At 36.9% G+C, this 14774-nt stretch overlaps 1 long non-coding RNA gene across 5 annotated transcripts in view; it reads right to left on the bottom strand.

Moving 5' to 3' along the window:
* The window catches only part of LOC109144541, a 57122-nt gene extending 54166 nt beyond the window's left edge, over positions 1-2956 (bottom strand). For all 5 annotated transcript variants that reach the window (XR_002045379.3, XR_002045373.3, XR_005602075.1 and 2 more), the window contains exon 1: positions 1907-2956. This is a non-coding gene — a long non-coding RNA (uncharacterized LOC109144541). The remainder of the gene's footprint in view (positions 1-1906) is intronic.
* Positions 2957-14774: the final 11818 nt, after the last annotated feature.

The following is a 14774-nucleotide window of genomic DNA, read 5'->3' as shown; positions in this document are numbered from 1 at the left end:
ACAAATAGTTCTGTCTATCTAGAACTACCTATCTTGCAAGCACGGAAATATTTGTCCATAAGAATAACTAAGCATTAGCAAACACTCTCACAGACACTATGGATGGCACTCTAAACTGAGGAAGGCAGAGACCATTTGCAAATAAAAGAGAACAGTCCCTGGTTAAATTATGAACAGTTACCAAACAAAATGGAGGCAGTGTACAGGCCCTGACAAGCAATTGAGACTAAAACCTGCTGAACTAGTAAGACACTGAATGTCCTGTGGCACCAGAAAGTAAAAAAATCTCATATCTGATTTCTCCCTCGCTTGAAAGAAACACTTCATCATGCAAAACCAAATCTTTGTTCAGTGAGAGAGCCTGGATTGCCGCTCTTCATTACTACAGCAGTTGATGTAGAAGTCAACACAGTAATGCCTTTCATCTCTTGTATTAGAAGAGTTCAAATTCAATTTTTATTTGAAATAAAAATTTCAAGGCACAGCCACACAAAGCCTTACAATATGGTTCTTGGTTTCCTTTGTCCCTTAACAATAGCCTGGAAAAGAGATATAGAACATAAAATTAAACCCCTATTTTTTTCCCCTAGTATATTGTTTCATCTTGCAAACAGCAGCAATTCACCATGTAAAAGTCGTAGCAATATTAAGTAGAGTCTACTGAAAATTTTGTTCTTCCTAAAGCTTTTTTTTCTTTTGAGCACTGATATACTTAGCTGTTCCACAAAATCTGGGATCTACAAGTTTTGACCAACTGTCACCTTTATCAATAATATACTAAGACGCTGAAAGCCTTTTTTAACTCACCTACAGTGGACTATGTCACTTTTTCTTCTGCTCTCCTCAGGAGTGCAGTGTCGGACCATGGGGAACCTCAGCCCTACTGTCTTTAACTATGGGCTGTGTGGCCTCATAGTCACAACGTTCTGACTGGTGCTTGCTGAATTCTTAGTCATCAGGCTTTGGCTTGTGTGCCTGCAGTGTGCTTTTCAAGGTTTTCAGTTTGAGGGTTTGAATGTATACCATATGCATGTTGTTAAGTGCTATAGCAGTCCAGAAACATTAACTTTCTAAACATGGACTTAAAAATTGTGTGGCCATCATTCCTCTGCTTCTGCATATGAGCCTGACTCAGCAACTGGTGGTTAGTTTTGTGGTCAACAGACTGTTTCATAAAGGCCCTTAAGGGGACAGGTGGCCTGGTGGATAGGCTGTTCAGTTTGGTATAAAAGCAACAAAAATCCCATCAGTCTCAGCAGTGATCAGAACAAACAGAGGAAACAGAGCAACACATGAAGTGTAGAGATGGAGACATCCCAAATAATCTGACTGGTTTATATTAAGAAAGGCTTTGACAGACCTGCTGGGTTCCCACTTAATGCCAATCAAGTCTGAAAGAGACCACTTGAGCTCAGGTATTTATCTCAAACTGATTTGAATTTATCCTCACTTCTTGATTTTGAGAGTCCAGAATAGAATAACATGAAGAGAGTATGTTGACATTTCCTACATAAAAAGAAATTAAACCCGTTCAAGTCAAGGAAATACAGTGTAAGTGATACCAGAATCAGGTCCTTTGAATTGACAACAGAAAATCTTTTGGGAAGTGAAAATCCCATGAATTCTTCCACATCGCCCCCTTCATAACAATTAGGATAAACAAAATGCATACAGGGCATATCATGCATATTATTATTTCTTTTTCTGCCTAATCAGTATAAGCTTTATGTTTCTTTTGCAGACATAATGTTAGTTAAAGAGCAGCATTTGAGGTCAAGTCTGGATTGTCCTTTTTATTAGACTAATGCTGTGCATATGAAAACTTATTCAAAAGAAATTGTCTCAAATTATTGCCAGCACTTAAATGATTATTGCAGAAATCACAGGAAAGAAGGATAGTGCTTACCAAAACCCCAAGAAAGTACTTCAGATAGTTTTTCTTTCATTGCCAAGCAGCGAGGGTCAAATGAACTGTATTATTTGCAAATATCCACCTTCTCAGAATGTCACAAGCAGCTGTAACATACCCACTAGCAGCAATTTCCACTTGGCTCTATCCAGAGGGGAGAAAATTACCAGGAGCTGCGTTGTTTATAATTCCCTCAACCCTGAGGGTAATTCTGTTCACCAATTACTTGAAATTAAAGTTAGGTAATTCGACACGTCTGTTTGATACCCGACCACAAACTACCTCTTAAGCAAACCAAAGAGTTGGATAGTTTACTTCCACAATACTCCACAGAATTTCATTATTGTAACCATGACAGGAAAGGAAAAATGAGAAATTGTACAGACTTGTGAATCGCTAGGGCTTGGGGGTTTTTGGTCACTGTTGCCACCACTAAGAGGTCCCAATAGATCTGAAAAAGAGGAAGCTGGAAGGCAGTTTTCCTCCTGGGATGAGGCTTCCCAATCAAACATAGCAAATATTGTAAAAATTGAACAACAAGAAGCCTCCAAGTGCAGTGTTTGACAGGAAAAGAAACCTGCTTTCTGAAGTGATATGATTTCACACCTTTTGTCTTTGCATACAGTTACAATGCTACCTAGAAAAGGCTGTACACATGCAGAGAGAACCTACATTATCTGCAGTATGTGTTTTTTGATCTCTAGGGCCAGTCGTTTAAATTACATAGTGGAATCTTGAGCTGGGTTATATCTAGACATGGAATTTTTTTTTAAAGTCAAGAAAACCTGTTAAATGTTTTATTGGTGATGAGTGTACGTACACTCCATTTCTGTATCTCTTTGTGAGTAATGAATTGGCTGCCAGGTACTGTGACTGAAATGTGTGACTCACTCCACCGATTCATTTTACAATCTGGTGAAACCAGAGGCTGGTAACACCTATCCTTTGTAAGAACTTTTTACATGTTGTAATTCTACAAATGAACACTTTCTTTTTTTCTTTTTTTCTTTTTTTTTTTAACACAAAATATTACACTGATGAAGTTTTAAAAAGTACAAGCTGACTCAAAATTTATTCACATTATACTGAGCCATATACAAAACTGTTAAGTCAAACATCTACGAAGTGAGCCTAGTTCTCATTTCCATCGAGGTATATCAGGATTCATTTCAAAGCATCCATTATCCTTAAACATTATAAAACAAGTGAACAAGAAATGAAGAGCCACTCTCTTTTAGTAGTGAGAAGACTTGATTTTTAATTGTGTAATCTCATTCTTGTTAGCATAGTTTCCTATTTGGAAACTTAGGCCAAATAAATAGCAAGTGCTTTATTTTTTAAATCCTAATATGATTACCCTTTCAGCCATATTCTGCATTTCATTTTTACTATAAAAGTTGTTCGTTGTCCAATTTCAAGCTGAAAAACTATAAAAGTCCATTTTGACTTCTCTACAGCAGAACTAAAAGATTTTTTTGAACTAAGATTAAATTGATATACCTTGAGCGTCTGTCATTGTAATATGACATTAGGAACATAGTCAAATACTGGTTTTGACTATAAGTGTCCCACTAAAGTAGTAGTCTACTGCAGAGTGCTTTTTGATGTATCAAAGAAATGGTACTATCTTTCAAACAGCATTCATATTCTCCTATCATCAAGGCAAAGTAATAGCAGGACTAAAGCATGATCTTTTTTTACAGTTTCTAGAAGTCAGTGCTATAAGGGATTGCCTAGCCTTGCATTAGGTATTCATGTTTAAATGAACCACAGATAGGCTTTCCAATCTACAAACTCCATTAATCAGATTTTATCTTTTTCTCTGTCTTTTATTTTTTGGATTCTTTACCCTCTTCCCTGCTGCTATTGCTAGAGCTTCCCTAATGACAGGCCAAGTAATTTATTTTTTTCTCTCTTTCTTTTTCTAAAGTTGAGATACTCGTATAATTCACAAATGTTTCTGTGTAATGCTGATGGCCATGACTCCATCATTCAGTGGGTAAATAACATTTTACTTTATTCTCTCTCAAACATGTCACCTCTCATAAAGAATGTCCTAACTTAAAAGACTGATGTTTGTTTTGCAAAATGACTTGGTTAGTGGAAAAAATGTATTTGAGCAACTCTTAAAATTTAATGCTCTCTTATGGTTAGGTGTATGGCTCATGAAAAACACAAAAAAATGAGGAGCACCCTTAGTACTGAAGGGACAGAGCTGGACAGTATGGTAAATTGTCAAAGGCCAGTGAGTTGTCTAAGGCAACATGAAGAGGTGTTGCTTCTTTTTTTTTCCTGTGGTATTTCTTTTGCCCATTTTTCTTCTGAAAACAGCCAGTTTTCATCCTAGGAATGGTAGAATGAATCCTGACTTTTCGAGTTTTCCCTTTGTGCCTATCTAGGACAAAATGTAGAACTCCACATTCACAGAGCAACAGGGGAGAACTTCAAAAGTATTTATTTCCAACAAGTGGAACAATACATTTGTTTTGATACTGTTAAATTGCTTCAGTAGAGTAAAAAAATTTTTCACTGATCAGTTTGAAATATTAAATATATATATGATGTAAAATTTTAATACAAAATAAAATACAAATGTTAGAAGAATAAATTTGGAAGACAAAAGCAGAAATTAATTATTTTATTTTGATTTTAAATCACTGAAATATTTCCCTTAAGAAATCATTAAAATCAACATGTTCTTATGAAATATTTAAAAGAATACCCTTTTGATAACAATTTTTTTTTCAAGTCTATGCAGAAAACAATGTTATTTCCATAATTTCTTGCCATAAATTCATGAAAAACATTGCTAATGATAGACTTGATATGAAGAGCCAATTTGATGCTTTTGAGAACAGTAGGTCGTCCCCACAGAACAAACAGGTAATAGAACAGTATAGCCATCTTCAAAAGTGCTCTTCTATGTATGGGGTTGTTTTAAAGCTGGACCAACAAATACTTCAAAGTTCAGTTGCTATATTCAGGGAAAGGTCTGTGCAATCCCAGTGTCTTCTTCTAAATGCAGTCTGCAAGGATTGTACGGGGGCTCCAGTAAAAGTGTGTATACACTGTAGATGTTACAGGGGCAACACAAGACGAAATAGAAAAAAAAAACATAACAGTTAAAAAAGTGGGAAAAGAAATAACTCTCTAGCACACGTGGAAGGCAAAGTTTTTTATGTTAAACTTTTTTTTATGTTATCCCATTGAGAGTCACCAAATGGACAGACTTCATCTGCAGAAATCACTACAATTGACTGAAATTTTACAGAGTTGGTCAGTAAGGTGAACTCAGGGATTGAGAAAGCTGGTTCATCTCTAAAGCCTCAGTGCCTTGTTGTCTGAGGAGGTCAGCCAGTGCAGTACAGAACAAGGTCTTAGAGCACTTCATGCAGGTTTGCATTCACTTCTTCCTTTCTCTGTCAGAGAATAGTCGGTATCCATTCATGCTGAGTCAGTTTATAGTGCCTATGCCTTATGAAACACTTCCTCAGCTACCCAGCTTCTTCTACCCACATTTAGATGCACAGATTGAGTTTTCCAAAATTCTTCCTTTTTGTCACACTGAATTGTGAGCATCAGAAGCACAGGCCTGAGCAACTCATAATGTGCACATACAACAGTGGTTCTAGATACTGTATTCAGCGTAATAATAGTGGATGCTGATACTGGCTCAGTTGGCACTGTATGCTGCCAAAATTTATTGTCACACCAGAAACAGGAAAAGAAAAATTGGGAAGAGGTGTGAAGAACGAACCTTCTGTCCACATTCAAATCACATAATGCTATTATCAGTGGGGAATAACAGTGAGAGACTAAATGGATCCACTTTGGGTGGCTGCTAAGGCAGAAATGACCAGAAAGGGATGTTGGGCAGCACTTCCCTGAATGGTGCTTCTTCTACAGCTCACTTTCCCTAAGTTATAGCCCATGATAGTGAACACATGGCAGCCTGATCCCAGTCTCCTGATTCACATTGTTCTTACATGTAGCCCTATTTTGCCTGCATAAATAGGGAGGAATTTCCAATTCCATGGAGATACTACAAGTTTAGTCATGAAGATAATTAAGTCCTTTGGGCTTGAACTACCCAAACATTTCATACTTGAAAGAAATTCAGATATGGCTCTGAATGTCTGGACTACTGCCATCTAAACAATTTGGATTCATTTGAGGCTTAAGATTAGCTCCAAATTCCTCTTCACATCAATTAATCATTCAGATATTTACTATTCTTATCACTAGGATTATAGAATGGCTAGAAATTCTAAGTATAGCCTAGTATAGCCTAGTTCTGCTGACACACAAAAGCCAGCATCAGTCTTTTAAAAAATCTAATAAGGAAAGATTTAAAAAAAAAAAAAAAGGTGGTGGAAAGAAGTTTTATCACTGACATCCTTTTCCAAAGGATAATAGAAGCAAAAGAAAAGTCTAGTAACTTGTCCAAAATACCTCACAGAATATCAGTGGTTGAGCTGAGGAAGCAGTCTATGACTGTTGTCTGTCTCCCAAGGCAGCAGGAGGCTTAGCAGGTCGCCTTACCCCAAATATTTTGCAGCAAAAATTATTTCTTTCTGTTATTTCTTGTTGCAGCTAACTGAAAAGATATCTAGGCTTCCCAGAACTTTTAGAACTCAAATATCAAAATAAATATAGTCCCTGTAAATAATGGACATTAATGGAAAGCTAGCTCAGTTCTTAAGGAACTTACAGAAATGTAGGTACCCTCTGGTACTGCTGCAGTGGTCAGATAAAAGGGATGTCGATACAGAAAAAGGGACACTTGCTTGAAATCAAGCATAACTGTCTAGAGATCTTTGAAGCTAAAGAGAAAGGCAGATGAAGAACTACATTTATCTCCAGGATCAGAGAGACTCTGGGAGGTATCTGTCTGACCCACAGTTTTATCTAAGTTTGTAATTTTACCAATATTTCTAAGGAAAATAAGTGGGGTCATTCTTGGGGCTTTTTGTTGAATTTATGAGTTTATTTTTAACTGCTAAATATCAATAATTTATATTTACTAAAAATTTACCTGATTGTAACGCTGTCTTGATTAAATCTTTCTGTTTTGTTATTTTGTCACTAAGAATTCTGAAAATCAGATGAAGACTCTGAAAGTAGAACTGCTACAATTGCAAATAGATTTAAAAGCTTCACTTTCTTTCCTGAGGTCTGACTTTTTTGTGTCTGTATGTGTGTGTATATCTGTAAAGGGGAGGGCGGAGGGTTCAACATGACCTGCGGTAAATATTATCAAGTGAAATTTAATTAACAGCTCTGATGAAATACCAAGAGAGATTGAACCTCACCTCCCAAAACTGTACGATTTTGCTGTTGCTGCTGCTGTTGTAAAAAAATCCTTGTTTTGCTGACACTTCGGAAATGATTATGATGTGTAAAAAGATACTGTCTTTGCAAGGGCAATTCTGGACTAAATTTAATCTGTTTTAAAAAGCTGAGGTGAAAGAGTAAAGGAAAAAAAAATCCAGATGAAGATTCTGCACTGAATTTGACTTATTTTGAAACTTGTATTAGTGCAGTGCCTGAAATAGAGCACAAAGAGCTTCAGCTTTTCTCAAGATACTGAAGAAGTGAGGAGATATCTTAAGAAGACATTAAATGCAGCAAAAGAGAGCATAATTGTCATGGGGCAGGAGCAAGGGGAATGGGGTGGGAAGTGGGTAAGGAATGAAAAAATTAATTTAACTTTGCCAGAATTTCTGTAAATAGCTCTGATAGAAGTTAGATGTCTTATGACAGGCACATTCCCGATGCTGGGTACAGGATATTCCCATCCTGCATTGGAAAGTCCTTCCTATGAAAAAAAGGAGACAGGGTGGGAGATACAAATTATGGTTTATATGCACATAAGTACTTAAAATAAAAGTTCTTCTAGCTTGGTGCATCAGAGTGCTACTTTTCTGTTGATTTGTATTGCCTGTGATTGGAAATAATTGTAGTAGTTTATATACTAGCATGGTAATAGTTGATTAATTTTAATTTATCACTGACAGTGAATGTGTATGTTGTTGTGTATGCACCTGCTAAAATACTGTATTTGTGTTACTTCATCAAAAGGACCAAATATTTTTGGATGAGAATACTAAACCCTTTCCACAGCATGATTTCAAAAACTGAAAGGAAACTTGATTCAAATTTTATTGTGAACTTCAGGCTAAGTCTGAGCTAACTGAAGCCTGGATACTTTTCAAACCTATCTCTGTCACATGGCAAACATAGATAATTGAAGCATGGCTTTCTGATACAAACACTTTTTTCAGCCCTCTAAAAAATGCCTAAAGTAGTTACAATGGAAAATGGATAAATCATTTGCCAGCTCATTTTTTTTTTTTTTTTTTTTACTTTCCCATAGTATAAATTTTAGTCCCAAACTAATACAAATCCATATTTTACTGTTGATCAATGTGAAACTAGAATGACTGAAAGGTATAATTTGCCAAATGAATACCTTTCAATTTTTTTACATAGAAGAATCTTCTGAAATGCTGAGTGATTCAATTTTCTCTCTCTCAAAAAAAAATCAAACTCTAAATTATCAACACCCTAGAAACAGGTAAGAGTATGTCTCTGTCATATATAGTTATTTACATTAGTTGCTTATCCTCCTAGTCCAGATTGTAACACTTTGGTTTTGACTGATACTTTTATAATAATTTCCTACTTCTCTAGTTTCTCTTTCAGTAATGTTTACCTAATTCACTATAAAATGAAAATGTAAGACAAAACTTCAACGACCTTAGAAAATACTGTCCAGTAGGTTAGGAACCAAAGGCATTCTCTCTCCTTAAAAGATTAAATATGCCCAGCTAAGTCCTATGACTATAACCTGAGTCCTGCTGGTTTTGAACTAATCATTTGCAAAATTGGAGGGGGGAAAAAAAGTAAGACAGGAGAAAAAAAAGGCTTCTGGAAGGTGAGCCACAGCAGGGCAATTAAGATGATAGGGCAGAGGTAGACATCTGCTCCTAGACAGATACAGTTCCACTGATGCTATCTATAGCTGCAATCCTTCTGAGAGATAAACAACACGCGAGAGCAACGCACAGAAGGAAATGCCACACTGAGAAAGTGGTGATCGTGTGGCCCCTGTGGTCTGAGAAAGAGACAGAGGCAGCAAGAGAAAAGGGGAGGGGTGTGATGTGGGGCCTATACCAGGCACATGCAGGTGACAGCAGTCATAGGACAGGCATGCATCAAAATGCACAGATGAGAGATGTGTGAGAACTGACACTGGAGGGGAGCAGAATTGCAGCAAAGATGAAAGCACAACAAGACCAAAAAAGAAAGATATGGAAAACCCCTTTCTAAGCTCTATACATAAAGTTAATCTATACTGAAAAAAAAAAAAGGCATTAGTAGATGATTTGTTCTCTCAGATTAGATGGCTTGAAGGTTTTTTCAGAATTTCAAGCTCACATTCAAGTTCCTCATAAAGTTAATCTGAACTACGCTCCCAAAGTAGATGATTAATTGCTGCTGTTTCATATTACTCTGACAGCAATGCTCAGACACAGCAGAGGTAGTATTCCCTCTTTCCCTTGCCGGCACGTACAGAGAAAACCTAAAGGAGGATGTGGTATCTACTGCACAGAAACTTTCAAGCCAAGGACTGACGCTGTTTAATTTAGGATAGACGTGAATCAACAGTACACTACACAGCAAGCTCCATGACCTCATTGGACACAAATTTTCTAAGGCATGTCACCTCTGGCCATCACTGGCCATGCCACTGACTCTTCATGCCATTTGTCACTGGGTTCCTTGTGAGGAGAATTTGGTGGTTCTTTGACACCAGGGGTTAAGAGTCCCACCAAAACTGAGGGAGCATCCTTCCTCTCTCCAGCTTTTCTACTGGCAAGAAGGCTTAGCATTCAGTTGTCTTAAGAAACTCTCCCAATTTCAACTCTCTGGAAAACTCACAGCAAGAATTTGAGGTCAAGCAGTTTGCAGAGATCACTGTTCAGAAGCAAATGCAGAAATACTCTGCTGAGGGCAGGTCCTATGACTCCTGTGCTGTGCTATCTTCCACTTCCGGGCTGGACCTGGGGCTTAGTTTACATCAGCAGAAGCTGAAGAACCGAAACCCAAAGTGTCATTCTCTCTTGTGCTGGAATCTCAAACCAATAATTACAGATTTTCATAATGTCTGTTGTTATAATTCTTCAGCCTGGTTACCCTGTGGTCTCATTCTGTAAAAGACTATTTCTTTTCTCTGTCTGTGAAGAAGAGAAAAATATCAAACAGAAGAGATTAATGTAAAATCAAAAGGTGGAGTGAATCACAAGCCCTCATGCAGTGTTGTGCTTTGGAGAGTTTTTAAATTGCTGCTCCTGAAAGCTTCTTACCAGGAAAACCTGACTCTGAAATTTACTGTTTATCTTAAGAAGGTAGAACTGGACTTAATGCCTTTAATGAGCAATTCTCCTAAGGCCAGATTTTGCTATCCTGACTCAGTTAATACCCCAGAGAGGATGACAAATTTAGATACTTCTTCTGTCCACTAGATGCTCATAAACAGACTCATTTATCTCCAATGTATTCATTAGGGAAAAATGTGCAAGGCTTCCTGTATGCTTAACGGCACTTTTGTCTTCCTTATTCTTTTCAGAGTGAGCCTGAACATTCAAGTGGTGCAGCTGTTGGTTGTTGATCACTTATTTGGGGATTTTTTCTAGATCTAAATTTCACATTCACACATGCAAGCATCGACATTTCTTTCTAGATCTTCTAAATTTTTAGATCTTCTAAATTTCACATTCACACATGCAAGCATCAACATTTCTTTCTGAAATATGTATTCTGGAAAAACTCAATCCTGTGGATATTTTCAGGAAGTGAAAAAAACATTAAGTGTAGAATTCTAGTGCACATGACTCAAGAAAATTAATTTTTAAATATAACCATGAGATTGGATCACTAATTTATTAAAATTTCCCCTAGATCTGCATAAAATTACCAAAACAGGAACAGGAACAGTATCAGCAAAGAACTTAATTCTTCTACTAAGTTGTCTGTTATCAATATAAAATTTTTGCTATTATTCGCTCTGCATTTCCAGTAAGTATTTCAATTAATTGGGGTAGTCAAAAAAGGTCTGATTATTTGAGTTCCCCTGACAAGGGTTACCTACCATTTCAGAGAATGGGGTTTTCCTCTTTTGGAATATCTACAACAAATGCCTACCCAGAGAGAATGTCAGTTCCTAAGTTAGTGCTCCTCATAGTCATCAGAGTGTAATAATTTCTGGACATTAGGGGTGCTAAGGTAGTTTAGTTTTTCCCACTTATTGACTCTTGAGGAATACATTTGGTGTGATGAACCTTGTAATATATACTTTATTTATAACTATTTGGATTTTATTACTCCGTTCCAGCTTTTCTGCCTTTTTTTTTTTATTTTGAAAAAACCCATGCTTTAGTATAGCAAAGAACCACCCTTTGTTTCTCTACCTTTGCTTTTCTTAATGCAGAAATAAATCTGATTTTAAAAAATTGCATGAATAACAAGAATATTTTTAATGTATCTTTTTATATACTGTATTATTTGATTCTAACCCACTGAGCGACTTTCACAGAGCAGATTGTTGTTATGACTGTATTTTGCCTTTTCACTACAGTCTATCAGTTGAAAGAGTGTCCCTCCCCCATTCCAACTATGCTTTCCAAGATTTTTTATCTTTTCTACCTTGCTAGAGGCATTATTAGGGCAGCTCACCTTTGACCAAATGGGCAGATGAACATTCATCCTCTGGAGCCAGTACTAGTGCTGTTTGGTATATCAGCTCTCAAATGGTACTGAACTGTGACCTCTTCTTCTGTTCAAAGACTAAATACATAAAGTTGAGTTTCCATTGGTGCCAAGCCTGGGAACCTGAGTTGCTCCCTAATCCCAGGTCTCGCAGCCAGCAGCACAATGGGCAGCTCACCATGCCAGCCGGCCAGCCTGAAAGAATGTCTTTATTCTCTCTTCCTCAACAAATTGCTTATTGTTTGGCCCACAGGCTGCTAGACCTTGTGAACTGTCCAAAACTTTATTGCTTTTCTGTTAAACTTTCTTCTCTTTTCCTTCTGATTTTGCCTACAAATAAAATTAATTCCTATTTTCATGTCTTAGTGATCCAATTTTAAAATATGCCTGCTTCTTTCAATTTTTTTGCAGAGTATATCTGCCTCTTGGAAGCCTGTAGGAACCACAGAAATGACACAAGCCCTGCAGGTTTAGTCTCTTTCGAAAGAAGTCTGTGGAAATGTGAAGTGTTACTAGAATTAAGTGCTCTATATTACTGAGAGAAAAAAGAAGCCAAAAGCTTAAGATCATTCCTAAGTTTCCAAAGATGTGTACATAATTTTTCTGCTCTTGGCCTCATCTTCACTGTGGCTACAATGTTCTCATTGTATAAAGAGTGAGTATAGGACAGAATAATTATTTGGGGTCATTGTGTTTTGGAGCTGTTCAGGAGGAGTTGTCTTCAGAGGAAGCTAAAGCAGGGCACCTAAGTTGATGTGCTAATTGTCTCTCAAGGTATTTCTGGAAGCACCTTTTGTTTTCAGCAGAAGTTTCTGGGAGTGTGATTGCAGGATAATCATTGTGCAAGCTGGCACTAGGCAGAGCATTGGCAAGATAAGGCTGATATTGTGAAATTCAGCCAGACCTACCCTGGGAAGAGATTCACAGGTATGACCCCACCATATAAAGGGAGAAATTGCTTCATAAATATGGCCAAAACCAACAGAGGACCCAGGACGCCTCTGTTCTTCTTCCTCATCTCAGTAAACCTGTACTGAGACATGTTCATGTGTTCAGTGAGCAACTGCGTCCCTGTTTGGAGATAGGAACTAGGAGAGGAATATCCTTGTGAACAGTAAGATTGGTTCTGATCACTTATAGAGTGCTAATTAAGATCAATTTAAAGAGTCATGCACTTCTTAACCATTTTTTTGCACACATTGTTTAGGAAAGATGAGAGAACTGCACAGCATTCTGGAGCCATACATGATCTAAGAATCACACAATTTTTTTAAAAGTGCCTATGTGTGTGTGTGCATATGTATACATGCATAAAATTTAATACTCTTTCAAGTATGAGAATGGCAGCACAAGAGTAGAAGAAATACAGAACTAAAATGTCCACATTAAACTGATGTATGGTACATACCAGATGATATATACACTGCCTTATTGTTCAGTTGTGGCTCAGGAAGCTAAATGCATAATTTAAGATATATGTATAGTCTAAGGGTCAAACGCTGTCAGTTACAGGAGTGTAAATCAAGAGCAATTGCTCCGAAGTGACTGAAGTTGCAGTACCCTGGATTTACACAAGTGTTGCTGAAAGCAGAATATGAGTCAATACGTGTCATCAATACAGCTGAGTTAGTGGTACTGAGGGAGTTTTATGATATGCATGCACCTAAATCCTTCACATTTTTTTTCATGTTTTATACTGTTAAATTTTATGTTTCAGATTTTGTCTCTGTTTTTAAAGGAACTCAAATCTTGATTCTGTAAGTGAAATGTCCACTTCCCTCATCTAGCAAATTTTCTCAGTCTCACTTCATAATTGTAGGATAAACATTTCACATTCATAGAAAGATTACTTCCCTGACTTACATTTAAGGCCAGTCTTAGTTTATATAAATGCGTAATTCTGAACCCCAGCAGAAGGTTGCTAGTTTGGCTGGCAGGCTGCATGCAGAAATGCATACTTGTCATTCACTCCATTCTGTTAACAACTGTACAGACTGTTGTAGGGTCAGGAGGCAAAGTTTCCTAGACAAGTAGAAAGCAGGATCTGGATGCAGCAGGAAGAACTGTGGACCTGGTTGAAGTCAGTGGGTATGGCCAGCTGGCAGCTAAAGGGAAAATCAGCTGTTGTAAAAGATCACAGGACAATTCTCTTCACTGATGCTTCCTGAATTTTTTATTGAGAGATTCAAGAAAAAAAAAAAAAGGCTTTGCATGGGACGTCTTTTGCAAGATACAGTGCAAAACAAAGAGGTATAAAAATTCATAATCTGCTGGGGAACTAGCAGAGTACCTGTCATACACCTGGTCTTCAATGACCTTGTTTTGCATGGAGAAAGAATATATGATTTTCTGGGTTGAAAGGAGGTTTTTAATTCTGAAAGAAGGTTATATGTTAAATATATGGTAGCAGTTTATTCAATAATAGAAGTCAAGTCCCTTTCTTGGGAAGGCAGAATCTGGTATTCTATCACATAAAATAATGTCATTATTTCTCTAACATACTTCTAAATCAAATGTGTTATTTTAAATCACTTTTTTATTGTATTCTTGAATACCTAGAAAGATTTAAAAGCTCAAAAGTAGATTCCCCAGTATTCACATAATCAAAAATGGCTGAATTAATTTGAGGCATACTTACAGAAAAAAAAAAAAAATAGCCATTTCAGATTACAATGATCAACTGTGGGGGCTTACCACTTCAAAAGAGACAGAACAAACCTCCATGTGTGCTCAACACACACACACTCCCTTATCCAGTTAGAACAATATGTAGGTATAGATTCGTCAGGATTGTTTGATCCCAAAAGGATTCGTATAAGAAAAACTTCTCTTTCAGAGAAATGGCCTCTCTAGAGACTGATAGTGATGATACAATAGGCTGGAGTTGCTATTATTAAAAAAAAAATTACTACTTTTTCTGACTATGTTTCTTTTTTTCCCAGTGGGATTCTGATTCCAGACACTCAACTAGCCTGATATCCACTGGGAAAGTGATGACACCATAAATTATTTAAAGGTTTGAAAACCACAAGAACTACTGTATATAACCAGATTGGATTGACTTTTTAACTCTTTTGATTAATAATACATAAAG

This window comes from Corvus cornix, chromosome 5, assembly GCF_000738735.6.
Source record: "Corvus cornix cornix isolate S_Up_H32 chromosome 5, ASM73873v5, whole genome shotgun sequence".
In the NCBI taxonomy this organism is placed as follows: domain Eukaryota; kingdom Metazoa; phylum Chordata; class Aves; order Passeriformes; family Corvidae; genus Corvus; species Corvus cornix.
Note: the sequence above shows the minus strand (reverse complement) of the source record. Positions and strands in the feature narration are given on the sequence as shown.